The 27,721-nt window shown below is 46.5% G+C and overlaps 1 long non-coding RNA gene across 1 annotated transcript; it reads right to left on the bottom strand.

The window, feature by feature from the left end:
- Positions 1-5,243: 5,243 nt before the first annotated feature.
- Positions 5,244-26,745, bottom strand: LOC132477614 (uncharacterized). Its single transcript, XR_009530296.1, has 3 exons — positions 26,689-26,745; positions 22,216-22,256; positions 5,244-5,485 (listed from the first exon to the last, which is right to left on the bottom strand). It is a non-coding gene; the product is annotated as an uncharacterized LOC132477614 (long non-coding RNA).
- Between the last annotated feature and the right edge of the window lie 976 nt (positions 26,746-27,721).

Raw genomic sequence — 27,721 nt, 5'->3', positions numbered from 1 at the left:
TTCTTCCTTTTTTTTTTTTTTTAAATAGCCACCGAAGTACCCTGGCTCAGCGTGTCCTGCCAGAAGAAGCAGGGCTCGGGAGAGAGGCAGGAAGGCAAGAAAAAGTGAAGCATGTTTTTTATTTATTGAGCACCCAAAAGATCTGTGTCCAGAGTACTGTCATTCTTTCTTTCCTTGAATTCCCAGGAAAAAAATAACTACTTGACACAGGGCAGGGTCCAGAGTAGCAGCCAAGTAATAAGCCCTGGATGAATGAATGAATGATGAGGAGGTGGACGGCTGATGCCTCTGTTTCCACAGGAAACAAGCAACAAGAGAATTAAAACTAAACCAAAGAACTTAGATAAGGAGCAGAAAGGGGGTCTCCCAGGAAAACTTCCACACAGGAAGGGCTGTTAACCACTGCAGCTGGCTTCTCTGAGGTAATTCCTGAGCTACTTCCCTGGAATCTTCACAGCATCATAATAAGAGTCGAGAGAAGGTGTAAGAGGGAACCTGCTGAGGGAGGTAGGTGGTGGCCTGGCATCTTACAGGACAGTTTTCTTCCCTCGGAAGTTACACAGAAAATGCAAGATTCTGCAAACTTCATCCCAGGCTCAACATCTATTTGGCAGTGATGAAGAAGAGCTTTTATCAAAACCTCACTTTGAAAGAGAACATTGGGGGACTTCCCTGGCAGTCCAGCGGTTAAGATTCCACGATCCCAACGCAGGGGGCATGGGTTCGATCCCTGGTCGGGGAACTAAGATCCCCTCATGCCACACAGCCAGAAACAACAACAACAACAACAACAAAAAGAAAGAAAGTAAAAAGAAAGAGAACATTGGCCACTCTACTTAGTGGCAGCAGGATTTGCATCTTGCTGTGGGAGAGGCCAGCACGGGGAAGAGATCACACAGGCCTCATACCTAAAGCAGCTGAGGCCAGCTTGAGTGAAAGAGGCCCATGGGGGTCCATGGAGGACCCAAGCGTCTGGAGCTTGGATGCACAGAGACCAGGAGCAAGGGCAGCCCTGGCTGGTCATGATGCTCTTGAGAACTCCCGCTGGGTGCCTGGGGCACTTCACAACGTGTGGAGTCTTTACAAGATTGGTTAGGGGCTGGGCACTAGCAAGATCTGTGTATTCACCTGAACGAGATCTCATTTGTAAGTGTCAGGGAACGCTTAGGTCCCAGTAGACAAGGGGCCTGGTCCCCATAAAGTGTTAGCCCTTCTAAGACCTCTGCTGTCTTAGTGACAGTGCATCAGAAGTGAAGGCCAGGCCCCTTGAAAAGTACTCTAGGTGCAAACAATAGAAACTTAGCTCAAGCTAGCTTGGGCAAAAAAGGGAAATTTACTGACTCAAAGAATCCAGGGAACTGAACAACCAAACACTGAAAAGAGTGGAGATGAGGCTGGGCCCCTCAAACGGAGATCTCTGTCTCAGTCTCTCTCCTTCTCTCTCCACTTTCTCACAACTCGGCAGCCATGTTCTCTCTGCAGACCAGTTTTCTCCACACAGTGGAAAATACCTCCACCTCCAACTCTGGAGTTTTATGTCTTACAGTTCTGTCACCTGTAAAGGGCTGACTCTTCTCAGTGAACTATTAGGACAATCCCATTGGCCCAGGCTGGTCAGATATCTACTCCTAGGACCACCAGACGGCAGGAAAATGAAAGGACCTGGTGCTTTCCACAGTTGTCACGTGGTTGAGGGACACTGTTCCATAAAGAAAGACTGGGCAGGGTAGGGGCGGGGTGAGGAGTGCCCGATGCATCTGCTGCCATGTTGTGACTGTTCACCACTTATATCCCAGATTTTAAATGCCCAGCTTTAAAGAATTCTCTGTATCTTACAGCCTGATGTCTTTAAGGCTCATCCTGACCTCCTTCTTGCTCCAGTGTTTAGGTCTGTGGCGTCTGAGTTTGCGCCAGGATCTGCAGGCACACAGAAAACAGCATCAGCAGAATCCTACATGGTCAGCCCAGGGCGTCTGTGGCAATCTTGCCAGGTGCCAGGAACGCAGGAAAGCAGGAAGGAGCAAGCCTCTCCGGCTTGTTCCCCGGAGCCCCGCAAGCAGGATGGGGCGCGGAGGCGTGGAGTGCAATGTCCAGCCAGCTCCACTTTAGAAAGCTGAGAAGGCGCCTGGGAAGAAGGTCACTCTTCCCGTGGTGGGACCTCCACGTCTGAGCTCCCAGAGACACGCTGCCCGGGCGGGGCGCGCGTACCAGTGGAGCGAGTCCACTTCACCCAGGAGGAGAGCGTTTTAACAGTCAGCCGAGATGGCCATTAGATTACAGCGCGCACATTAAGATTCTGGCTGCGGCTACAGAGGAACACTTATCAGAGGTGAAGCCTCTGGAAATGCCATTCATCTCAACAGAGAGCTGCTGAGACGGAACAAAAAGAGAGGGAGGCCAGGGCCACGGGGGAGGTGCGCGCAGGGCGCGCGCGGGGCGCAGTGGCCGGCACCCGATGCCGAATTCCTAACAGAACGGTCTCCAGGCCTGGAGCCGGCCCTGGTCCGGCCAACACCAAACCAGACCCATCCTGGACCCAAAGCCCTGAGCAGCTGTGTCCTGGGGCCCTGGCTTGTGCATGTGCTCTTCAACACACCCCTCTGGGGACAGACGATATCGCCCAAAAGATGAGACTGAGCTGCAGAGCGGTTAAACCACAGCAAGCAAGGGGCTGACCTAGGATTCAAACCCAGGCCTGTCTAGCTTCAAATTCTGAGGTTTTAACCACCTCGAATGCTGCTTCTGGAATAGTTTTCAGAGCTTGGGGCCCCTGGTCCTTCTGCATCCGAATCTGGCAATCCCCTCAGGGGCTAGTGAAGTGACCCATGGCCGCTCAGCCCCTAAAGAGATTTTTTTTTTTAAGAAAAGAAAGGAGAAATTAACATATTTCCGGACACCTGACCGTGAGTAAAGGTAGTTGAACGAGAAAGAGCCCACAGATCCCGGCTGTAGGCCCAACACCCTCTCCTCCCGGACCCCTGCTCCCAGTGTCCTCCGTGCTGATGCAAACACTGCACTTATCCATGTGTGACAGGTTAGTTAGAAAAATGTGCTGGGAGTAAGGAAGAATAATTAGCATGTTCATTACTTAGAGTACAGTTAGTTTGACTATGAAGACAACCATTTGTCAACAGAGATCAGGACAGCCGGGGCCAAGCAGCGACGTGGGGGCAGCAATTCACGGAAGGCGGTGGCACTGACCAGCTGCTATTAAAATCCATGGGAGCTGCGGCTCATCCACTTAGCGTCAGCGCGCCTCCATCACCATGGTAACACGGGCCCACTTCAGGCAACAGCATTCATGCATCCTTCATCTCACCACGGGTGGGTGGAGTGTTGCCATTTCATGACGTCTCTTGCCTTCACTTTCTGGCCAAGGAGGATTTCCCCGCACATAAACGTTGGGAGTGAGGGAGGGGGTGCAGAATGCCCCCAGACTGCAGGTCAACTCTAGAGGGGCGTGCAGATATATCCCAGGTCTGTAGGCACACACTGGAGGTGGCTACCAAGCAGTTCCTTTTCATTTCAGTTAATCTAAAGAATATTCAGACTTGGGACTTCCCTGGCAGTCCAGTGGTTAGGACTCTGCTCTTCCACTGCAGCGGGCAGGGGTTCGATCCCTGGTTGGGGAGCTAAGATTCCGCAAACTGCACGGTGTGGCCAAAAAAAAAAAAAGAATATTCAGACCAGTATTGATCTGAATGAGAAGTGATAGGAGCAAAGATCAGGCCACAATTTGTTCCAGATGTCATACATCCGTAGTCTCCAAGAGAACCAATCAGCCTGGTTAAAGTGTCATGTCTTCTTCCCCGACCACAATCAGATGGCTTTTCTTTACATGAACAGCCCGCAGTTCCGAACTGAATTGAGTTAGATAGAGATGAGTCCTCATGCCTTATACAGATGAGGAAATGGAGGGGTAGTGAATACGCTACAACCTCAATGCTACCGATAAAAGTCCACGCACGCTCAGGGCACTGAGCTAGATGCCTCACAAATCAAAATGACATGTACAGATGTGACCTCAGTTCTCTAGAAGCTCAAGTTACAGGCTGATAATACCAGTGCAAGGAAACAAATAGAAGCAGAAATCTGTAGGCTGCAAGAAACGAAGATAGTATATCCGGAAAGCTTCTTTCTCTCTTGTCACAAACACACAACACAGTGTACTGTTATGAGTTTAACAGGAAAATTAAGCAAGTAACCCACAAGTGCAGAAGACATCGCGTTGTGTTCTATGTACAAAAACAGAGGTTAGACATAGATTCCTTCGCCCAAGTACCAGCTTCATCAGCCTTATAGACTCACCAAGGACAGGAGATCAGAGGTGGTATGACCTGACTTGGGAAAGTTCAGTTCTAATAGTAGTAAAAATTGTAATACTCGGGCTTCCCTGGTGGCGCAGTGGTTGAGAGTCCGCCTGCCGATGCAGGGGACACGGGTTCGTGCCCCGGTCTGGGAGGATCCCACATGCTGCAGAGCGGCTGGGCCCGTGAGCCATGGCCGCTGAGCCTGCGCATCCGGAGCCTGTGCTCCGCAGCGGGAGAGGCCACAACAGTGAGAGGCCCGCGTACTGCAAACAAAAAACAAAAAACAAAAAAAAAAACAAAAATTGTGATGCTCATATATGCTCAGCTGATTTTCAACAAAGTGATTCAATGAGGAAAGGAAAGTCTTTTCAATAAAGGGCACTAGAACAACTGGATATTCATATGGGGGGGAAATGAATCTTGAGCCTGCCCCAAAATCACACAAAATATAACTAGAAATGAGTCTTTAACCTAAACATAAAAACTAAAATTATAAAGCTTCTAGAAGAAAATATAGGAGAAAGTCTTTGTGACTATGAGGAAGGCAAAGATTTTTTAGATAAGACACAAAAAGTGTGAGCTATGTAAGGGAAAAACATCAATAAATTCGACTTCATCAAAATTGAAAACTTGTGCATTTCAGAAGACCATTAAGAAAATAAAAATGCAAGCCACAGACAGGGAGAAAATATGTGTAATACATAAATCTGAGGAAGGACTTATAACCAGAATATACAAGGAACTTATTTTCAGCCAGTGATAAGAATATAAACAACTCATTTTAAAAATGGGTAAATGGATATGCGAAGGACTCGTTCGGCCCACGTGGAGGAAGCTGTCTCGAAGCCGAGTCCCACCTAGGTTTCTCGGTCCACGTGGGAAAGGCAGGTGGGCAGTAGCAGAGAATGGGGGCGGGGGCGCGAATACAGGCTGAGTCTTACGCGGTCTGTTGGAAGTGGTATGCCCAGGAGCCGTTGATTAAGCATTGTGGTCCATTTCGGAGCCCGGCTCCTGATACCGAGAGGCAGTAGATGGCACCAAGCATCCCGAACGCCGAGCAGAAGACCGATCGCAGCATCTGGATACAGAGTGCGAGGAGAGCGATTCCCACAGCAGCCTGCACCACAACAGCCTTTGACCCCTGCTCGGACGGCGGAAATTCCTGGACACAGTACCTGTGGGATCAGAGTCGATGTGATAGCGAGTCACCCAGGTCCCCAACTTGGATCAGTGCTTACCCTGTATTGTGACGAGCAATAGCTGACTGACACAGACCCCATTATCTAAGCCACAGCTGATTGATCCAAGAAGGAGTAGCCAACCCAAAAGCAGACATGAAACCAGAGACCTGTGTGGTTGCTTGAGGGATTCTGCAAAACTTTATCAAAACAAGGGAAAGGGCACATCGTCCTGAAGACTGAAAGAAAGAAACAGAACTCTTGAGAAATATTTACTGTAGGATTTGGAAGGAATTTTCAGGAAGGGTTTCACTAGAAGGAGGAGCAGAGTTCTTTAAGGAATGAAAGACTGAGATGAAAAGGCACCAGTTCGTGTTTGGGGAAGAAGGAGAATTGCATGGAAACTCAAAAAATGCACAAAGAGAGCTAAAGTCCACGTGAGAAGCATTAAAGAACAGGACTGAAAGTGGGGCAAAGCGGAAGAGGGATACAGAGGACAAACTTGAGCAAGATGCACAGGAAAAGGACCAAAAGATTAGAAAAAAAGGACCAGCGACTAAAACAGCACAAGGGAAGATAAGAGGCAGAATAGAGACGGAAGGTAAGGAAACAAGCTGCTCCCAAAGATAAGAACAGAGCTGGTGGGAGTGACGTCACAGGTGACAAATCTGTGCTCGGAGAAGTCTTCCCCAGGGCGCGGCTCCACTTGAGTTAGTGGGCTAGAGGGCGTACTGTACCCCAGGTGAAGTATTAAAAGTGAACTGAACCCAGAAAATAAATAAATAAATAAATAAAATAAAAATAAAAATGGGTAAATGACTTGAACAGATATTTCAAAAAAAGAAGATAGATAAATAGCCCAGAAGTTCATGAAGAGATGCTCAACATCATTAGCCATCAGGGAAATGCAAATTAAAACCACAATGAGGGCTTCACTGGTGGCGCAGTGGTTGAGAGTCTGCCTGCCGATGCAGGGGGACGCGGGTTCGTGCCCCGGTCCGGGAAGATCCCACATGCCGCGGAGCAGCTGGGCCCGTGTGCCATGGCCGCTGAGCCTGCACTTCCGGAGCCTGTGCTCTGCAACGGGAGAGGCCACAACAGTGAGAGGCCCGCGTACCGCAAAAAAAAAAAAAAAAAAAAAGGAGCACAGTTATCTTCGGAGGATAACATAGCTTTGCTCCAACATCCTAAGGAGCTATGCTAGGATTCACCTGTCGAGGCCTGCCAAAGGCTCCAGACCGCATCTTCCTACCTACCACTACCAGTGACCTACCCATAGTACTTCAGCCACCACTGACTCGCATTGTATCAGCGGAGTCTCTAGGCTCCGGTGACAGAGCAGCTGTCACAGCAGGCTGGAGTTGTATGCAAAGGAAGACCATGATGCAGTTGGTGAGCTGAAATGTGTTTCATTTAGCTGGAAACTAGATTGAAGAGGTGGTGTGAGAGGGGCCTGGTGAACCCCGTCACAAAGGGCCCTACCAGTGCCATCAAGAAGTCTCAAGGGAATTCTCTGGTGGTCCAGGGGTTAGGACTCCATGCTCTTGCTGCCAAGGGCCTGGGTTCAATCCCTCATCAGGGAACTAAAAGCCCACAAGCTGCGCGGGGTGGCCAAAACTAAAATAAAATAAAATAAGAAGTTTTGAAATGATCCCAGAGGCAAAGAGAAGCCACTCGAGGATATTAAGAGGATTGTCTCGCAATTGTATCTGCATTTTGGAAGATCACGCTGGCTACAGTATGGAGAGCACGTTGGAGGAGCCAGCATGGAGACGGGAGGGCAGTTGGGGGTCCGTTCCAGAGATCTATGGAGAAAAATGGCTTCGGGCACAAGATGGTGGATATGAGGGCTATTAAATAGTAACTATGAGGTTTAGTGAGGGATGGGGGATAAGGAAGAGAAGACAAGTGTGATTCTCAGATTTCTGACAACATTCTGGGTCTGGATGAGTGTGGGCGCAATTCCCTGAGAAGTTCCTCTCGAGATCCTTTCACTATCATCATTCTTATGGTACCTCATCAGGGGTCATTTGGGCACGTAGCTGAAGTCCCCAGTGCTTGATTTTGGCTCTTCTTTTTTTTTTTTTTTTTAATATATTTATTTTCTTTATTTATTTATTTATTTTTGGCTGTGTTGGGTCTTCGTTTCTGTGCGAGGACTTTCTCCAGTAGCGGCAAGCGGGGGCCACTCTTCATCGCGGTGCGCAGGCCTCTCACTGTCGCGGCCTCTCCCGTTGCAGAGTGCAGTCTCAGTAGTTGTGGCGCACGGGCTTAGTTGCTCCGAGGCATGTGGGATCTTCCCAGACCAGGGCTCGAACCCATGTCCCCTCCATTGGCAGGCGGATTCCCAACCACTGCGCCACCAGGGAAGCCCCTAACTTTGGCTCTTCTTGAGTGAATTTTGATAAGCATCATAGCTCCCAAATGATCCACTTGACCGTACTATTGAGATATAGCAAATTTAGACTTGATGGCAGAGGTACGTGTATTAAACAGGAATGCCCATTTCCTATGGTCTCCTGACAGGAGTAGAGGGAGGTGTGCCTGGCTATCAGAAGGAAGGCGTATGGGGTAGACTCAACAAAGAGTCCATGAACCCTGTGTGATGACTGGAGAACTGAATTACAAGCTTCGTTTCCCCCCAAATACATGGCCACAGGGGGTTCCCAGCTCGAGATTAGAGGTGCAGCAACCACACTTAAGTTCAACTCCTACAACCGAAGAGCATCTGTGCCCACAGAGAAGTGGGGAGAGAAATTAGAATGGCAGTTGTGTTCGCTGGAGGATTCCCTCAGGGTGCAGACACCCCATTCTCTTAGGGAGCAGTAAGCAGAAGAGAGAAGAACTCCTGTTTGTTGTTCTGTCTTTATTGACAGAAATTACACAACAAGCAAGTACACAGAACTCAAATCAAATGACCGGGCATTCAAAGATTCAAAAGGGTCTTGGTGCTGAGATGAGGACCTCCGTGAGACCTCACTCTGATGAATATTCCCTGGGATCTGAGGTTTTCTGCTAGTCCAGTGGTTTGGACTCAGAGCTCCACTGCAGGAGCTTCGGACCCATCCCCGACTCGGAAACCAAGATCCCACAAGCCGCATGGGGTGGCAGAAAAAAAAAGAGAACAATAATAAAGTAAAAAATAAAATCAGACTAGGAAACTAACAGATATGTTAGAAAGAATATAAAAATAAAAATATAGATGAATCAACAACTGGAAGGTACATCAGTACCACAATAGTAAAAAAGAGGAGGAAAAAGAAAGAAAACAAAGAGGGAAAGGCCTTGGCTGTGGAGGGCGGGGCCTAAGCAGGGCGAGGTTTGGGCAGTGGGCGGGGCCAATGCTCAGGACCCACAGGGCTGGAAAGGGCCCTGGGGGCCATGGGGGGTGGGGCTTAGGCTCAAGGAACAGAAGGGGCCCAGGCGTGCCCCCCACCCCTGGTCTCAGAGGGCAGGGGACCTCACATGGGAGCCCAGCAGGCTTCCTGGGCTCGAGTGGGTGGGGCTAACCCATGCGCTCCTCTCCCTCTCCTCCGGGAGGGCCCCTCCCTCCTGCCTCTTCTGATCTCCCTGGCCTCCCTCCTATGCCCCCAGGACCCACACGGCCGGGAGGGGGCTTTGGGCGGGGGGAGATACTGGCCTGGGAGCTCAGCAGACTCCCCGGCCCGAGTGGGCTAGGCCATAGCCCTCCGCTCCTCCCGAAGGGCCCCTCCCGCCTGCCTCTCCTGATCTCCCCGGCCTCAGGGGCCCCGATCCTGTCTGGCCTCCACTTCTCCTCCCCACTCAGTCCCCCCACGTCCTACCAGTTCATTTGGTGGTTCCTCCCGTCTCCTTGGGCGTCAGGGTCCCCCACCTTCATCTATTTTTAAGGCGTGTATTTTAATGTATGTGAAGTATATGATACACATAAAAAGGATTTATAAGATATATGCACAGTTTAAAGCTTAATAAAATGAACACCATGGACCCACTACCCCGCTCAAGAAGTATATGTCAGATTATTAGTAATAAGAAGAGTTCACATTTTCTGAGCACTTATGACGTGCCAGGCACTGTTCTAAGCACCTCAGATATTATGGGATGGATCCTCACAACAGCCTTATCAGTCAGGTGGAGGAAGTGGCAGGGAGGAGGGGCAGGAGGCTGTGTACAGAGGAAACCCCCGTTTCAGACTCTGCAGCCGACAGACAGAGGGATCTGGAGAAGAGTGGACACTTTGGTGACTCTTTCTCCCTTTCCTTTCATGGTCCCTCCGTTGACGTCCCAGTTGCTTAGTGACTGTTTCCCATAAAAAGATAAGAGCAATGTTTACTAGTTTGAAAAGCCTATGAAAATTATCCCCAGAGCTTTCTGACTACTTCACCCTTCTGCTCACGGAAATGCTCCACAATACCCTCCTCTTTGCAGATGATGAGAGTATCATGCTCTCCTTCCTGTGGACATAAGAACAAGGAGATTTCCACAGCCACAAGGTGAAGGGAAGGGAAACGAACTTTGGGCAACGTGGCCCATTCACCTCCGTATACTGGCTCACATGTTACAGCACACAGCAATTCAATATAACGTCCACGCCCACATTTCTTCTTTAACATGTTCCCTTCCAAAAACTGAGCCTAAAGATTTATTTCAGGGAACTTGGTCCTCTCCGTTCCCCTCCTTGCAGAAATCACCTTCATGGAAAAAGTCAACTTCAGTTCCTGCAATGGTCAACAGCATCCTCAGAATTAATGTCCAGGCCACACTGCAGCGTGGCAATGGGTTGTGAGAGCAGAGACTCCCCGCCAGGGTCACTGGGGCAGCCCGAGGCAGGGGACCGGGGAGACAGCTTGCCACTGAGCCCCCGTCCAGTCTTCACGACAGTGATTGGCAGGGAGAGTTGCAACATCTTGAGAACTCAGGGCCCAGCGGGAAGCCTTTGCTCAGGAAAGTGATGTCCTCCCTGTTACCAGGAGGTGGGACCCAGACTGGGTCTCGGTCACGAGCTGCACCCTTCTGGACATGCAGAAGCCACTGACTGTCCCCGGGGAGGAGGAGCCCAGCACAAGAGGGAAGCTCTCCTCTGAAACAGGGTGCTGGAGAACAGGAATGGCCGGCCAGAAAACCAGGGGCAGGGCCTGGGGTGGGGGGGATGGAAATGGGGGTGGCGTGGCTGTGAGGCTTCCCGCCAGCATCCAGAGGGTCGCGGAGGACTGCGTGTCTAGGCACCTGGGTCATCTTTAGGAGAACTCAACTCACCTGAACATCCCATGGGGAAGGAGAGAGCAGTTACCTGGGCCACTGAGGGTGGCCACATGCTTTCTGTGGGTTCCTGAGAAGATGAGCTTATGGACTGGTTTCACTCAAGAAAACTTCCTCGGGACACATTTTGACAAATGAGGATCAGTGACTTTATAAAATGTCAAAGAAAATCTTTAGGTTTCTTGATGGGGCTCAAGCCGAGGGGAGAGCAAGTGGTGGCAGTTCACGCCCCAGGCACCTCTGGCCCAGAGGTTACAGCAATGGTTTCCCAGTAAGCCAGCCAGGGGCCCTATCACAGAGCCAAAACCAACTGGCAGTTCATTCCTACAAAAACCTCCTGGGAAACCAGATCCAGGCTGTGGTTGTCAAACAGCAGCAAATTTAAAGGATGTGAAGGCAGAAACACAGGGCAAGAGAAGATGTAATGATAAAAAAAAAAACAAGAAAACTCATTGCCCACATGCCTGGCTAGGTCACGAGACACGTACAGCCGCATATGCATCGTGGTTATTTTGCATCAAATTACAAACCTTACCCCTAAGAGCCAAGAGCAACGTTACAGCCAGAAAGATCATGGGAGTTTTTAATACTACAAAAACCTTTCAAGAAATAAAAATGGTTTATATTGAGGTGTTTCATTTCCTCTTAGTAGGATGGCATGCCATGGCCATGACTTCTTACGGCCAAATGCCCATAATCAGAGTATTGGTGGAAATTAAGCCAAAGATCTCTTTCAATGACCCAGCATTGGAAGGATAGACAAAGAAAGGGCAGGAAGGTCTGAGGCTGAGGTTTTGGGCGTCCGCAGCAAGCAAGCTCCGGCGGGCAGGGCTGAGTCTGGAGCCTGCGCTGCCCCGTGGGCTGTGTCTCCGCTTCCTTCCTCCTTCTCTGCTCACTCACTCTCCGCCCCTTCTCTTCCACTTCCACTTTCTTTCCGCCCACTCACTCTCCACTCCACCAGCTATATTTGTCTTCCCTGCCACACCCGTTCTTAGAATAACCTTCCACTTCCGGCACCCAAATCCCTCTCCTTTCCGCCCTTCAGAATTCTTGGAGAGCTCATGGCAAACGTTCCAGCTTTGACAGCTGGTTTCAAACTCCAAAGCATCCCATATTTGTGCACTGACAGAGGTGGGCGATGTGCAGGTATGAACGAGACAGGGACCTCCTGGCCTTGGAGAATGTCCAGTCCAGAGAAGGAAGCAGACAGAGGTCCACGTAACTGAGATCCAGGCTGAGCCGGCTAAGGTACTAGAAAGGTACTATAAAAATACTAGAAAGGTAGAGTTAAAAATACCAGTCAGCAGGCACAATGGGAAGCCAAGATGAGCTCCGCAGACAGGAAGAGTGTCCCCGGAGGAGGTGGGAAAAAGCAGAAGGCAGGGGCCTGCATCTCTTATCTCCGAGGTCTCTTTGGGAGGATGCTAAATATTAGGTTGGTCAAACGTTTTGTACGGGTTTTTCCACAAGATCTTACTGAAATAGAAAAGACGCGCGTATCTTCAAAGAGTGCTGATGGAGAGTTTCAGCACCTGCCTGCACAACTGCGGGGGGGCCCCCAGCTCTGCACACAACCCCAGCTCACAGCCAGCTTTACATCCTCCGGGACCCCGGCTACAGTTCTGAGGGGCATTGCCAGCAGGGGGGCAGAGATCTCAAAGGTCTCCCTTTCCTGACCTGGAATCCAGACTCAAACCTCACCCAGGACCCTCCTGTGCTTTACGGCTGCCCCATGCCTGTCCGTGTAGGGCTTCCAAGCAGCCTGTCCGCCAGTACTGCCTTGCCACAGAAGCGGAGGTGAGCAAGGGCAGAGAGAGCGAGAAAGCAGATGATTCCTTCCAGGCCGTGCCCTCGTGCGAACCACTTCCCGTCTCGGGCCTCAGTTTCCTCATCTGTAAAATGAGAAAGGTGGTCCTTTCAGAAATCAGGCTGATTTCTGTTTCCCTCTCACCCTCCTTCAGGACATCCTTCTCTTCCAGTAAGATGGGCTCTTTCCCAACTTCTGGAGCCACTTCTCCCCACCTGCTTGTCCTCCTCCCCCCCCTTCCCTCCCCGGGGGCCCTGCTCATGCACTTTTCAATGTTTCCCCTCCTTTGCTCATTCTGTCTCAAAACGTTGGCTCTTCTCTCCCTGCCTGGGTTTTACTGGGGAAGCAGCCAGACAGGACGGTCCACGCGGCTGCTACTTTGGGGCCGACTCTTCTGAGGTTTCCCTCCTCCCTCCCGTGGCCTCCAGTGGCCACTCACACACGCAGGAGACAGGAAGTGAGCCTTTTAAAGGGTCTGCTCAGGGCTTCCTTGGTGGCACGGTGGTTGAGAGTCCGCCTGCCGATGCAGGGGACACGGGTTCGTGCCCCGGTCCGGGAAGATCCCACATGCCACAGAGCGGCTGGGCCCGTGAGCCATGGCCGCTGAGCCTGCGCGTCCGGAGCCTGTGCTCCGCAACGGGAGAGGCCCGCGTACCGCAAAAAAAAAAAAGAAAAAGAAAAAAAAAAAGTGTCTGCTCAACACTGGCGGGAGAGCCCTCGGATTTCTCAGTGGCGGCGAGAAAGAGCCATTAACCCCAGCCTGACTTGCAAAAGGGCATTTAGAATCTCTGAAAGGCCAGCAGACCCAGGTTGAGGCAATTGCCTCCTTTTTTTAAAAAAAAAATCATGGTTGAGACTTCAGGGAAGAGTTAGGCACGCTTGTTGAGAGACAGAAGCCAGGTGGCACCTAGAACAGGGTCTGACACTCAGTGGATGAGGAATGAGAGATGCACGCGTCTGTTGCGAAGGACTGTTCCTCCTTTTAGAGCCGTTGTCAGAGAAATGGGCTTTTTTAGGAGACACTCCATCTGGAAAGACAGCAAAACAATGCTATGCACATAAAGCACATTTCCCTTTGGATCTTTTTGCTGGAAGCTTCCTTCCTGCCTTCTTTCTCCTGGAGTGGCTCCTAAAAGGACGCTGACTGAACAGACCCGTCGTAAGGGCTTGTAAAGGAGAGGAAGAGCCTAAGGTGACCGTTTCCCCCTTCACTGCCCACGACCTCATCTTCCTCAGTCTCCCTGGAAACCAGCCTGAGAAGCCGCTGCCGGTCCCCCACCCCCAAAGTCATACCCCACCACACAAGGGCGGATTCTAAATGCATGCGATAGATTTATCTATTCTTATCACCTGTGTTAGTCTTGCTAAACTTTCCCTGCATGAAACTCCTTCGCATTTGTGTTCTGTGGCCCTCACCCAGCACTTAATAAACACATTTATTACTTTAATCCTTTTTTTTACATCTTTATTGGAGTATAATTGCTTTACAATGGTGTGTTAGTTTCTGCTTTATAACAAAGTGAATCAGTTATACATGTACATATGTTCCCATATCTCTTCCCTCTTGCGTCTCCCTCCCTCTCACCCTCCCTATCCCACCCCTCTAGGTGGTCACAGAGCACCGAGCTGATCTCCCTGTGCTATGCGGCTGCTTCCCACTAGCTATCTATTTTACCTTTGGTAGTGTATATATGTCCATGCCACTCTCTCACTTTGTCCCAGCTTACCCTTCCCCCTCCCCATATCCTCAAGTCCATTTTCTAGTAGGTCTGTGTCTTTATTCCCATCTTACCCCTAGGTTCTTCATGACATTTTTTTTTCTTCAACTCCATACATATGTGTTAGCATAATCCTTTTAACGCGCACGCCCAGTCTCCCAACCAAACTGCAAGTTGCTCTAGAACAGGGACCACATCTCATTCACCTCTGTCGTCCTGGTACCTATCAATAAGTCTAATTCATAGTCAGTGCATTCTTTATTTTTCATTTTGGTTTATTACACAAATAAAACATGCTCACGGTAGGACTACGTGTTTACTGGCAGAGTAGCTCACCACACAACAACATGCACAGCCTCCAAAGCAATGAAAGAGACGCAAACATTACAAAAGGGAAGATATTCTCATACGTGTATCCTATTAAGACTAATCAAGAAAGGTGATAAAATGTTATGTGGGAACGATTACAGGAAAAGAGTGTGCTTAGACAGCACTGGAGGGCTGCTGTCATCCGGTTCAAGACTTTGGGTCACCACCCCGTGACATCTAACAGGAAGTATAAAGATCCTCGTGGCCTTTAAGCTGGGGTGTGAAATTTGAACCTGGCGTGGGGGCGTCCTGACGCGGCTCAGCTGTTCAATATTCTGGAATAACTGTCATTCCAGCCCTTCTCCTGCTGCCCTCTCTCTAACCTCTCTCCCTCCTGCCACCTCCCTGTGCCCTGCGTTTCCTTCTGCTCCTGTGTCTGGGCTCAACTGCATTGCCAAGAGCCAGTCCTCATTCTGCTCCAAAGCAGACTCTTCCCGGAGCTAGACATTGACCGTCTGTCCTCTCAGCATCCTCTCCAATGTCAGATAAGTCCTGATCTCATTTACATTCCTCCTACCAAGGTCTTTTTTTTTTTTTTAATTTTTGGCCGCGAGGCATGCAGGATCTTAGTTCCCTGACCAGGGATCGAACCCGCACCCCCTGCAGTGGAAGCGCAGAGTCTTAACCACTGGACCACCAGGGAAGTCCCGTACCAGGTTTTTCATCGAGCCCTCCAGGGTGAAAGCAGCCACGCTCTGTGAGTCATCACCCATGTCCAAGGCAAGGCGGCTGTCCTTTCCTCCTGGAAGTGACTTGTGCCCCAAAACCCAAGAGCAGAGAGTCAGGGGCTGCCCAGGGAGGCCCCACAGGCCGAGGTCAGCATCCGGGCTGTGAACTACGTTCCCTGCACGGTGGGATGGTTCCAGGGAAAGCAGCCAGGGACAGCCCAAAAGGTGTGGTCTTGGGAAGCAAGATTTGCACTCAGGTTTTTCAATCAAAACTAATGTTTGCAGTTTATCTTTCTGATAATGAAATTGTACATGTTTATTATAGTAAAATTGTAAAGTAGATGTAATCAATAAATAAACAAATGGACAAACACCTATCATCACCCCTTGATTACCTCTGTTATCACGTCAGCACGGAGCCTTCCAGGATTTCTTCTATGTATATACATGTCGGGCGTGCATGTCATACAATTCTACTAATCTGTACATTTAAAAATGGTTAAGGGCTTCCCTGGTGGCAGAGTGGTTAAGAATCCGCCTGCCAGTGCAGGGAACCTGGGATGGAGCCCTGGGCTGGGAAGGTCCCGCATACCATGGAGCAACTAAGCCTGTGCGCCACAACTACTGAGCCTGCGCTCTAGAGCCCACGAACCACAACTACTGAGCATGTGCACCACAACTACTGAAGCCCGTGCACCTAGAGCCTGTGCTCTGCACGAAGAGAAGCCAGCGCAACGAGAAGCCCACACACCACAACGAAGAGTAGCCCCTGCTCGCCACAACTAGAGAAAGTCCGCGTGAAGCAACAAAGACCCAACACAGCCAAAAATAAATAAATAAATAAATTTATTTATTTAAAAAAAAAAAGGGTTTAGATGGTGAAGTTTATGGTATGTGGGTTTTGGGGGTTCTTTTTGGTTTTTGGTGTGTGTGTGTGTGTGTTTTAACCACAACTTAACAAATAAGAAACAGATGCATAGCGTTTTCCCAAATAGGTGCAGTGGAAGGCAGCTGCTGTGAGCCTGAAAGGGTCCCTGCCCAGAGGACTGCCTGAAGTCGAGAAACCCAAGCAGAAAGAGGCAGGAGCTGTCCTGCTGCCAGAAACAGGACCGACTAAAGTCATAGGAGGTCATCTGGAGAGGGATCGCCCACTCGAAGGGACAAACACACAAACTCCCCAGCAGAGGGGTCACCTCAGAGCCGATTCAGGGGGACAGGGCCTGGCCATTTCTGCCCCATGTGCTGCTCCTCTAATGGGCCATCTTTGGTCCAGGGCTCCCCACTGGGCTGGCCTGTGCTCTGTCAGATCTCCATCACAGTCTGAGGTTCCCCGTCCACTCCTGCAACCTCCATCACCTTTTACAGCCATCGCCCCACAAGAAACCTTTTGTACTCATAACTCAATGTCTGTTCCCCAGAGGACCCAAACTGTAGCAGTAATGGAGAATTTCAGAACTAGTTTCCCTAAATCATAGTAAATGCTGCAGGTTAAGCCAGCATCTCTCTTTAGAATGTGTGAGCACATTTGACCCTTTTCCCTCAGCTTTGAAACACCAACACTTAACATCCTGTTCCACATATTTATTTATCCTATTACATATTGTATAAGTCAATTTTCACTAGACAGTACTGTGGTGACCTAAAATCTCTGTAGCTTACAGCAACAAAGGTTTATTTCTAACCCACTTTGTATGTTACTGGTCTCCTCTAGATGTCTTCTCATCACAGAATCCAGGCTGAAAGAACAGCCTCTATCCTGGACATGCCTTCCTAATAGCAAAGGGAAGAGAACAAAAACACTGGTAGAAACATGCTGGTAGAAACATTCAAGTTTCTCCCACTCACATTTTATAGGCCAAAGCAAGTCACATGGCCAAACCTGACAATGAGGCAGGGAAGCATACTCCTCCTACAGTCCCAAAGCAACAGGCAAAAATATCTAACACTCCTATAGGGGAGCAAATATTTGGAAGTATACAGAAATGCCAGGGCTAAGGTTTCTGAGAGTTTCTTGTCTTTTCCCACATTGTGCCAAGATGACTGCTGTAGCTCCAGGCATCACATCCCTATTCCACACAGGAAGGAGAAGGAAGGAGCAAAGACAAGCAGAAAGAACAGCTAGCTGAGTCTGTCTCTTCTAAGAATTTTCTTGGCAGTCTCTCCCATGACTTCCATGGACATGGGATGTATTATTAAGCTGCCACTCTCAACAATACAGGGGTTCTGTTAGGAAGGAAGCACAATAATATGAATATTGGGTGGTCAACTAGTAGTTTCTGCCACTCCCACATAAGAGAGATTATCTATACATTTTTGGAAGATGCAAGACCAATGAAGCAAGTTGACCGACAAAGCCTGAAGAGAAAACACAGTCTAGAATTTTCTGTAGTTGTTGCAGAGATGCTGGCAGCTGATCTATCTAACAGAACCCTGGCATGTTTCTGGGTCTGGAGTCAGCAGCTGGGTTAGAGGGCAGAAGCAAGACGTGGGCTGGAAAGAGAGAGATTATGTGAATGCCTCACATGGACAACTAGCTTTTAGACACCGTCTTCCCCACCGCTGCCCAGAGAGCCAGCATTTACTGGCAGACAGAACAGAACAAAACCCAAAGATACGGAACAAAATATTCAAGGAGAGCTCAGACTCTGGTTAATAGGTTGGAACCCCAAAGTTCAGCCTCTTTGGGCCCTTATTTGGAGGCCCCTGCATCCTGACATCCCTCTTTTTGCCCACCTTACCCAGAGCTCTGAGTCTGAAGTCCTAATTGGTGGAGACACTTTGCCTGAAAATAGACAACGGCTGAGGAAGCTCACATCAGGCACTCACTTTTCCTGTCATATGTAGGCAGACCACTGGGGCTCTCCAGGCAAATGAGGGGCTCCACTTCAGGGCCAGGCACAGCTGCAGCTGGTGATACCATACTGAGAGCCAGGCATTAAGTGAAAAGTCCTGCAGGCTGACCCACGAGACGTCCCAGCCTGCCTGTACCCATGCAACAGTAACAGGTTGCTATAAAAATGGAACATTCAGAGAACCACAAAAGAGTGCTTATAAATTTTAAAAGTCTGCCTACTGAAAATATGAATATTAATAGTGGGAAGGGGATGGTGGACTGGGACATTGCAAAGCAAATCTTCATACTGAAATGTTAAAAGTTAATGTCAAAGCCTTCTAAATAGGTCAATACAGGTGATAACACATATATAGTCTTGAGTTATCCGGGTAACCAGAAGCAGAGGTGAATAAAAAAAACTGTTTTTTTTTTTAAAAAAAAAAAAAAGAAAGAGAGGGAGGGAGGGAGAAAGGGAGAAAGAACATTGTCCCTGAGTTGTGAATTCATGGCGGGAAGGAAAAGTGGGAGACCATGACTTTCCACTATAATCTGCTCTGTATTATTTGCTCTGTCGTCACACACATGCCCTACTGTAACAAAAATAAATGGATGTGACCACCAAGAGGGGTGGGATAGGGAGGATGGGAGGGAGACACAAGAGGGAGGGGATATGGGGATATATGTATATGTATAACTGATTCACTTTGTTATACAGCAGAAACTAACACAACATTGTAAAGCAATTATATTCCAATAAAGATGTTAAAAAAATAAATGGAAAAAATCAAATAGGAGAATTGTGTCTCGAGTAATGAGGTTTGGAAATTCAGTCACAACATAGGCATCAAACACCTGCTTATTAAAACTCAGCAGTGTTTGTCAGTTACTAGGAGACAGGAGCCACCTGGTCAGAAAGTGTCCAGAAGATGCTATAAGATGGGACCACTTCAAGTAATTGTAACAATAAGAGCAAACACTTATTGATGCTTACTGGATGCCGGGACTCTGCTGAGAGTTTTACTTGCCTATTTCTTTTAATTCTCATAACAATTCTAAGGTTTAGGTTTTTTTCTAATCATCATCCCCATTTTACAGATGAGAAAACTAAGGCAGAGAAGTAAAGAAACATGCCCTGGTGCCCAGGGTAGTAAGTGGTGATAGAATTTGAATAGTCTGCCAGCAAGGGTACAACCTTAACCACTGTGCTCTGTTGCCTGTAAGCTAGTGCCCCAAATACTGTCTGAAAAAATACTGGGCCATTACAATACTGGCAGACGAGCCCTACATTCTATCATTACAGTTAAATTCACATAATGGGCACTGACTTTTTTTTTTGCCTCATTGCTTTCACATGGCTGTTATAAGAAATGTATGTTAAAAGGCCTTGGAAACTGTAAACCATTCATTGCAAAATGAAAGATGTTAAAACGCTATTTTCTTTAGCTCACTGTCAGGGTTGGGACTCTTCGCTGGATCCCTTGTAAGCCCCACATAAAGCCCCACCCACCGAGCACACAGGTCCTCCCCACTCACGCTGTTGTATCTCCCACTCAATCTCCTTCTTGTCCCCAGAACTCCTCCTCTTCACTCCTCCCTCCTCCCCACCCAAAGTAAGCTCTCAACCCTCAGCATTTTCTGCCACGTTCCTTGTATGTATCACTTAAACCATCACCTCAATTTTATCATTTAACTCGAGAGGCCCCAACCAAGAGAGGCAAACGTCTGGGAACTTGCCCTTTCCCCAAATGGGAGAGCCTTGTAGCAGATTACAAACCTCAACTTGTACGATCAAGTCAAACATGAAACTCCCAAGAAAGAAAGACAGAATTAGAATAAGGCATTATATCCGCAACAACCGTGTCTTCGATGGTTTTGATAAGGAATTCTCACCTGCCTTTTAAAATACCGTTATGAAATATTTCAAACACAAAAATCAGTTAAAATAATAACAACCTACAGAACGGGCGAAAATATTTGCAAATCATATATCTGATAAAGGGTTAACATCCAGAATGTATAAGGAACTCGTACAACTCAACAACAACAACAACAAAAAGTAACACATTTAAAAAGGGGACAAAGGACTTGAAGAGACAGTTCTCCCAAGAAGATATACAAATGGCCAAAATACATCTGAAAAGATGCTCAACATCATTAATTATCAGAGAAATGCAAATAAAAATCACAGTGAGGTATTACCTCACACTCATTAGGATGGTCACTATCAAAAGAACAAAAGATAACAAGTATTTGCCGAGATGTAAAGAAATTGGAACTCCTGTGCATTGTTGGTGGGAATGTAAAATGGCACAGCTATTATGGAAAACAGTAAGGAGCTTCCACAAAAAATTAAAAATAAAATTACTGTATACCCAGCAATCCCATTCCTGGGTATATATCCAAAAGAATTCAAAGCAGGGTCTCAAAGAGATATTTCCACACGCATTGCAAATTATTCATTGCAGCATTATTCACAACGACCAAGAGGTGGAAGCAACCCAAATATCCATCGACAGATGAATGGATAAAGAAAATGTGGTCTAGACAGATATATATTCACATGTACATACATATATACATATTATATACATATAATGCAGCCTTAAAAAAAGAAGGAAATTCTGACATATGCTACAACATGGATGAATCTTGAGGACATTATGCTAAGTGAAATAAGCCAGTCACAGAAGGACAAATACTGTTATGATTCCACTCATATGAAGAGTCGGAAGCAAATTCATATAAACAGAAAGCAGAGTGGTGGTTGCCAGGGGCTGGGAGGACGGGGAATAAAGAGTTGCTGTTTAATGTCTATAGAGTTTCTGTTTTGCAAGATGAAAAAGTTCTGGAAATCTTCACACAACAATGAGAATATACTTAACACTACTGAACTGTATACTTAGAAATGGTTCAGATGGTAAATTTTTTATGTGTTTTTTTCCACAGTAAAAAAAAATAACAAAAATCTGTGTACCCACCCTGGAACACTATCAAATCCTAAGATTTCACTATACCTCCTTCAGTTTTTTTCCAGGAACAAAAGATGGCAGACAATGGGAGAGCCTTCTGTCTCCATGACCCTACTCTCCTGTTTCCCTCTTCAGAGGTATCTGCTTCCCTGAATTTGGTTTTTATCATTCCTATGCATGTTTCATATCATGACCGCATGTACATGTATCCATAAATAATACATAACATTGCTTTGTCTATTGACTACTTTTATAGAAATGGTAACGTACTGTACCTATCCTTTGTGCAACATCACATTTGAAAATTTATACACACTGGTAAGTAAAGACCCAATTCATTATTAGAACTGCTATATAGTATTGCAATGTTTAAATATACCATGTTTATTTATCCACCATCCTTTTGATGAAGTTGAGTCATTTCAAATGCTTCACTATTATGACAACTCAACAACAACAAAAAACAAACAACCCAGTTGAAAAATGGACACAGGGTCTGAATAGACATTTTTCCAAAGCAGGCATATAGATGGCCAACAGGCCCATGAAAAGATGTCCAACATCGCTAATTATCAGGGAAATGTAAATCAAAACCACAGTGAGATATCACCTCACGCCTGTTAGAATGACTGTTATCAAAAAGACAAGGAATAACAAATGCTGGAGAGGGTGTGGAGAAAAGCGAATCCTCGTGCACTGTTGGTGGGAATGTAAATTCGTGCAGCCACTGTGGAAAACACTATGGAGATTTCTCAAAAAATTAAAAATAGAACTACCATGTGATCCAGATATTCCACTTCTGAGTATTTATTCAAAGAACATGGAAACACTGATTTGAAAAGATACATGCACCCCTATGTTCATTACTCCATTATTCACAATAGCCAAGTTATGGAAACAACCTAAGTGTCCACTGATGGACGAAAGGATAAAGAAGATTTGAGGTATATATATATACACATATATATATGTGTGTGTATACACACACACACACACACACACACATATACAATACAGTGGAATACTACTCGGCCAAGAAAAAGAAATCCTGCCATTTGTGATAATACAGATGGACCTTGATGGCATAATACTAAGTGAAATAAGTCAGATGGAGAAGAGAAATACCTTATAATTTCTCATATGTGGATTCCACTCATATGTAGAATCTAAAAAAAATGAAATAAAATAAAAATAAACTCATAGATAGAGAATAGATTTGGGGTTACCAGGGGGGAAAGGGGTTATGGGGTGGGAAAATGGTTGAAGGGGACCAAGTGCATGGTGATGGATGGTAACTAGACTTGTCCTGTTATCACTCTGAAGTGTACCTAGATGTTGAACTGTAATGCTGTACACCTAGGACTTATAAAAATATTTGAATAAAAATAAACAAAATATTTCACTACTGTGAACAATACTGGATCAAATCATCTCATATGTATCCTTGTTTACGTATATCTCAAGGTGAAACCCGTGTATTGGAGGGAATGAATCTCTCCAATGTCAGCAGGATACTGACAAATCGTTCTCCAGGGCATGTGTTCTGATTTCCATCCACAGCAAATGAAAGTGAGGGCCAAATGCTCCAACCCACACCAACTGAGTTTTTCAGGCTTCCTCAATTCTGCCAATCTGCTGGGTGTGAAATAACATCTCATTATGATTCTATGTTTCCCAGGTTATTAGAAGAGTTTAGTGTCTTCTCATGAGTTTACTGACAATATGGATTTCCTCTCCATTAATGTTTTGCCTGTTTTTCTGTTTTGTTGTTTGTCTTCCGCTAATTGGTAGGCATTCTTTATGAATTCTGGATACTAAGGCTTTGCTGGTTACGTGCATTGCAAATTCTTCACTCAGTCTATGGTTTTGTCTTTTAAATTTATTTTTTGCTTATTCGTTTAACAAAAGTTTTACTACATTTTAAATATAATCAAATACATCAACCCTTTATTTCACGTTTACAGTTATTATGTTGTGTTTATGAAATCATTTCTTACCCCAAGGACATTGTTCTGTCTTCTCTGGGGAACAGAGTAATGATTCAGTAAATATTTGCTGAATGAATGAATTATTTCTAGTTTGTGGGTCTCCAGAAAATTGCACAAATCCAATTTTTATTTTGTATAAGCCCCATGCTCATATAAGCAATTTTTTATTGCAAAATTGGACTTAAATGTAAAAGGGGGTGCTACCATTTGTCCTAATTAGGCCAAGGTGAAGCATGCCTTTTGTAACACACCAGCGAGAATAACTATTATTCTTCACGAAAGATTCAGCTGAGAAACAGGATTTTTAAATATAGCAATATTTAGATTAGAAAGCAGAAAGTAAGCCTTGTTAGTGAGGGCTACAGCAATAGAACAGAGCATCTAGAACAGTCTACAGCATCAAACATTTTATTGAGCATCTGTTATGTAAGGAGAGTTGTAGAACTTCTTTCTTCAAAAACTCAATCATGGGGCTCCCCGGGCACAGTGGTTAAGAATCGGCCTGCCAATGCAGGGGACACGGGTTCGAGCCCTGGCCTAGGAAGATCCCACATGCCGCGGAGCAACTAAGCCTGTGCACCACAACTACTGAGCCTGTGCTCTAGAGCCCGCGAGCCACAGCTACCGAGCCCACATGCTGCAACTCCTGAAGCCCGCATGCCTAGAGCGCCTGCTCCGCAACGAGAGAAGCCACCGCAATGAGAAGCCCGCACACCGCATCGAAGAGCAGCCCCCTCTCGCCGCAACTAGAGAAAGCCCGCGCGCAGCAACGAAGACCCAACGCAGCCAAAAATAAAAAATATAAATAAATAATTTTTTAAAAAATAAAAAAAGTCACCTAAAATCTCAGATACCAGTTCTTTTTAAATTTATTTTATTTATTTATTTATTTTTGGCTGCGTTGGGTCCCCGCTGCTGTGCGCAGGCTTTCTCAAGTTGAGGCAAGCGGGGGCTACTCTTCATTGTGGTGCGCGGGCCTCTCATGGCGGTGGCCTCTCTTGTTGCGGAGCACAGGCTCCAGGCACGTGGGCTTCAGCAGCTGTGGCTCACGGGCCCAGCAGCTGTGGCTCGCGGACTCTAGAGCACAGGCTCAGTAGTTGTGTCACGTGGGCTTAGTTTCTCCGCGGCATGTGGGATCTTCCCGGACCAGGGCTTGAACCCGTGTCCCCCGCACTGGCAGGCAGACTCTTAACCACTGCACCACCAGGGAAGTCCAGATACCAGTTCTTCAATGAAAGCACATTTATTACTGAAGAGTCGCACAGTGTAAAATTTCCATTAGGAGTGGTCTCCATGTCCCTCAGACACCTTTTCTCAGGCGAGTAAAAGAGCTGGAGAAGGGAGAGCAGCGTGACGGGTACACCATGCTTGACAGAGACCCATGTGTGCAGACACGGGACTGCCCTGAGTTACCACCTCACACACTGGCACTCCTCTGCCCCCAGACAGAGATCGGCGGAGACTAACCACCTACCACCCTCTACCTGCAATTTAGGGAAACTGCTTCTGCTGCCTTTCATTGCTGGCCCCTTAAAAGGACAGCTTGCTGCAGATGCTTGAGAAACTAGTGGAAAGGGGAAAGGAAGAAAATTATAATCACCACTCAGAGATAAGCATAAGCACGACTCATGTGTACACACACACACACACACACACACACACAATTTGTGCTCATACCACGTATTTAATGTGAGAGGCTGTGTGGGTCAAGGTTACAAGCCTAGCTGCTGGAGCCTGACGCTAGGTGTGGAGCCCGGCCGTACACTCACAAGTTCTGTAACCTGAACAGATGCTCCGTCTCTGCTCCCATTCCCCCACCTGCAAAATTAGAATAAGAGTAATATTGATAGTATCTGCCCCACAGGCTTGTTATGGGCTTAAATGAGACGTTATGTATAAAGTGTGCAATAATACGGGACACACAGAAAGAAGATGCAGCTCTGAGTTATCATGATGACACAGTTCTCCATCTGACCTTTTAACTTAACATTTCATCATAACCCTGTTGTCAAATATTCTTTGAAAATACTATTTTTAGAATTATAGTGTTCTGTAGCCTACCTTTTTTTACTTAACACTTTACCCTGACTATATGTTTTAAAATATTATTCTTGATGTCTATATTTTAATACTCTATTTTCTAAATATACCACAATTTATCATTTTCCCCTGTTGCTGGATATTTAAGTTGTTTCCTATTTATCACTATTATAAATAATACTGTGATGATATACTTAAAACTTGGGCCACATCCCTGGTCCCTTTCTTAGGGTAAATTTCTAACATCGAATTTCTAAACTGCTATCCAGAAATAATAGGCCAAGTTTACCCTCATCAGTCCTGTGTGCAATGGCCTGTAACTATGCCATTGATAGAATTTTAGTAGTATCTCTTTTTCTTCTTTGCTATTTGAGAAGAGGAAACTTTTTACTTCATTTCATTTTGATTTTGATAACTCGTGAGGTTAAACTTTTATGATTATATTGGTTGTGAGTATTTCTTCTTTTGGGAATCTTCTGTTCATGTCCCCATTTTTGTTTGTCTGATTTTTTTTAGTTGAGTTGTAAAGAGGTATTTTTCCATATTAATTGATAGATGCACTTTATATATTAGGAATTTAATTTTTCCGTCACACTTTATTTTTTCCCAGTTTCCTTTATGGTTTATGTTTTACTTTACTCATCTATTCAGCATGGAGTTACTGAGTGCCTGCTATGTGCTGAGCACTGTGGTAGGTGCTGGGGATTCAGCAGGGAGCAAAGCTGACTAAAATCTCTGTCCCTGGAGGGCCTACATTTTAGTGGGAGCTTCTAGTTGAGGGTGTCATTTCAGTGGACACAATCATCTAGTTCCTGGAATGACCTATAATTGAGAAGGACCTATAATTACTTAAACATAATTGGTCCATTAATGCCATCTTCCTTTCAGAAAAGCACTGTACCCACATGAATATGGAGCAAGAGAGACCCAAGAGCTCAGCCTAACAGAGAAAATTTGATAATATTTTCAGACAAGTATGACTAAAAAGACACCCTTAGACTTTCAGCTGGGACTCAAGCACACTCAGTGGTTATTTCTTTTTCTCCCTTCCACACAAGTGCCTCTTAAAATTTTACAGCCAGACTTTCCTGGTGGCGCAGTGATTAAGAATCCGCCTGCTAATGCAGGGGACAGAGGTTCGAGCCCTGGTCCGGGAAGATCCCACATGCCATGGAGCAACTGAACCCGCATGCCACAACTACTGAGCCCGCATGCCACAACTACTGAAGCCCGCCTGCTTAGAGCCCGTGATCTGCAATAAGAGAAGCCACCACAATGAGAAGCCCACGCACCGCAATGAAGAATAGCCCCCGCTCTCTGCAACTAGAGAAAGCCCGCATGCAGCAACAAAGACCCAACACAGCCAAAAATAAATAAATAATAAATAAATAAGTTTATTAAAAAAATTTTTTTTTGCAACCACTTGTATACCTCACGATCTGGGGCTCGAGAGATGGGGGTGTCCAGGTGGGGTTGATGAGAAGAGGGAAATTTGGGGTCTTACCTCAGGCTACTATACCAAAGTACCATAAACTGGGGGACTCATAGATAACAGAAATTTATTTCTCACAGTTCTGGAGGCTGGAAGTCCAACATCAGGGTGCCAGCAGGGTCAGGCTTCGGTGAGAACCTCTTCCGTGTTGCAGACTGCTGACCTCGTGTTCTGTCCTAATGTGGAGGAAAAACATGGAGCTAGCTCTCCAGCCTCTTCTTAAAAGGGCACTAATCCCACGCCCTTGATGTCCCTACCCAAATACCTCCCAAAGGCCCCACCTCCAAACATCATCACATGGGCGAAGAGATTTCAACATGTGAATTTTGAGGGGATACGAACATTCAGTCCATAACAGGTCCCATAAGTAGAGAAGACTGCGCCAGGAATGACTTTATGGAATGACGGATGCAACAGCCAGTTTCACAAGAGATTCCTTTCCCTCAGTGGGGAAAGGATTGGGACCTGCAATAGGAGCAAAACTACCTCTTCAGCAAGCTGTGTGCACATGTGACTCAAGGACCAGATGAGTGGCCACCCTCCAAAGCTTCAGCACTTGGAAACAACTCGGGGGAAGGAGACTTGAATTCAGGAAGGGAATCCTGAATTGACAGAGATTGCGTTTAGGGCAGCAGCAGAACAGGAAATCGAAACAGAAGTTGAATGGAGTGATAGAAAGATAAGGTTCTATTTCTTATACATCTGAAAGATATCACTGTGTTTTTAAGAGGAATCACAGAAGAAAGAGAAAGAGAGAGAGAGAGATGTCATCATTTAAACACTTAAATTAATCTCCCACAATCCTGGGAATTCCCTGGCAGCCTGGTAGTTAGGACTCTGCTCTTCTACTGCAGTGGGGACGGGTTCGATCCCTGATTGGGGAACTAAGCTCCTGCAGTCCACATGGCCAAAAAAAAAAAAGAATTTCCCACAGTCCTTAAGAAGAAACTGAAAATGCAAATGAAAAATTCCATTAAAGTAGTATAAATTTAAGCTAACTTTTTTTTTTTTTTTTTTTTTTTTTTTTGCGGTACGCGGGCCTCTCACTGTTGTGGCCTCTCCCGTTGCGGAGCACAGGCTCCAGACGCGCAGGCTCAGCAGCCATGGTTCA

Source organism: Mesoplodon densirostris, chromosome 17 (genome assembly GCF_025265405.1).
Source record: "Mesoplodon densirostris isolate mMesDen1 chromosome 17, mMesDen1 primary haplotype, whole genome shotgun sequence".
NCBI lineage: Eukaryota > Metazoa > Chordata > Mammalia > Artiodactyla > Ziphiidae > Mesoplodon > Mesoplodon densirostris.
Note: the sequence above shows the minus strand (reverse complement) of the source record. Positions and strands in the feature narration are given on the sequence as shown.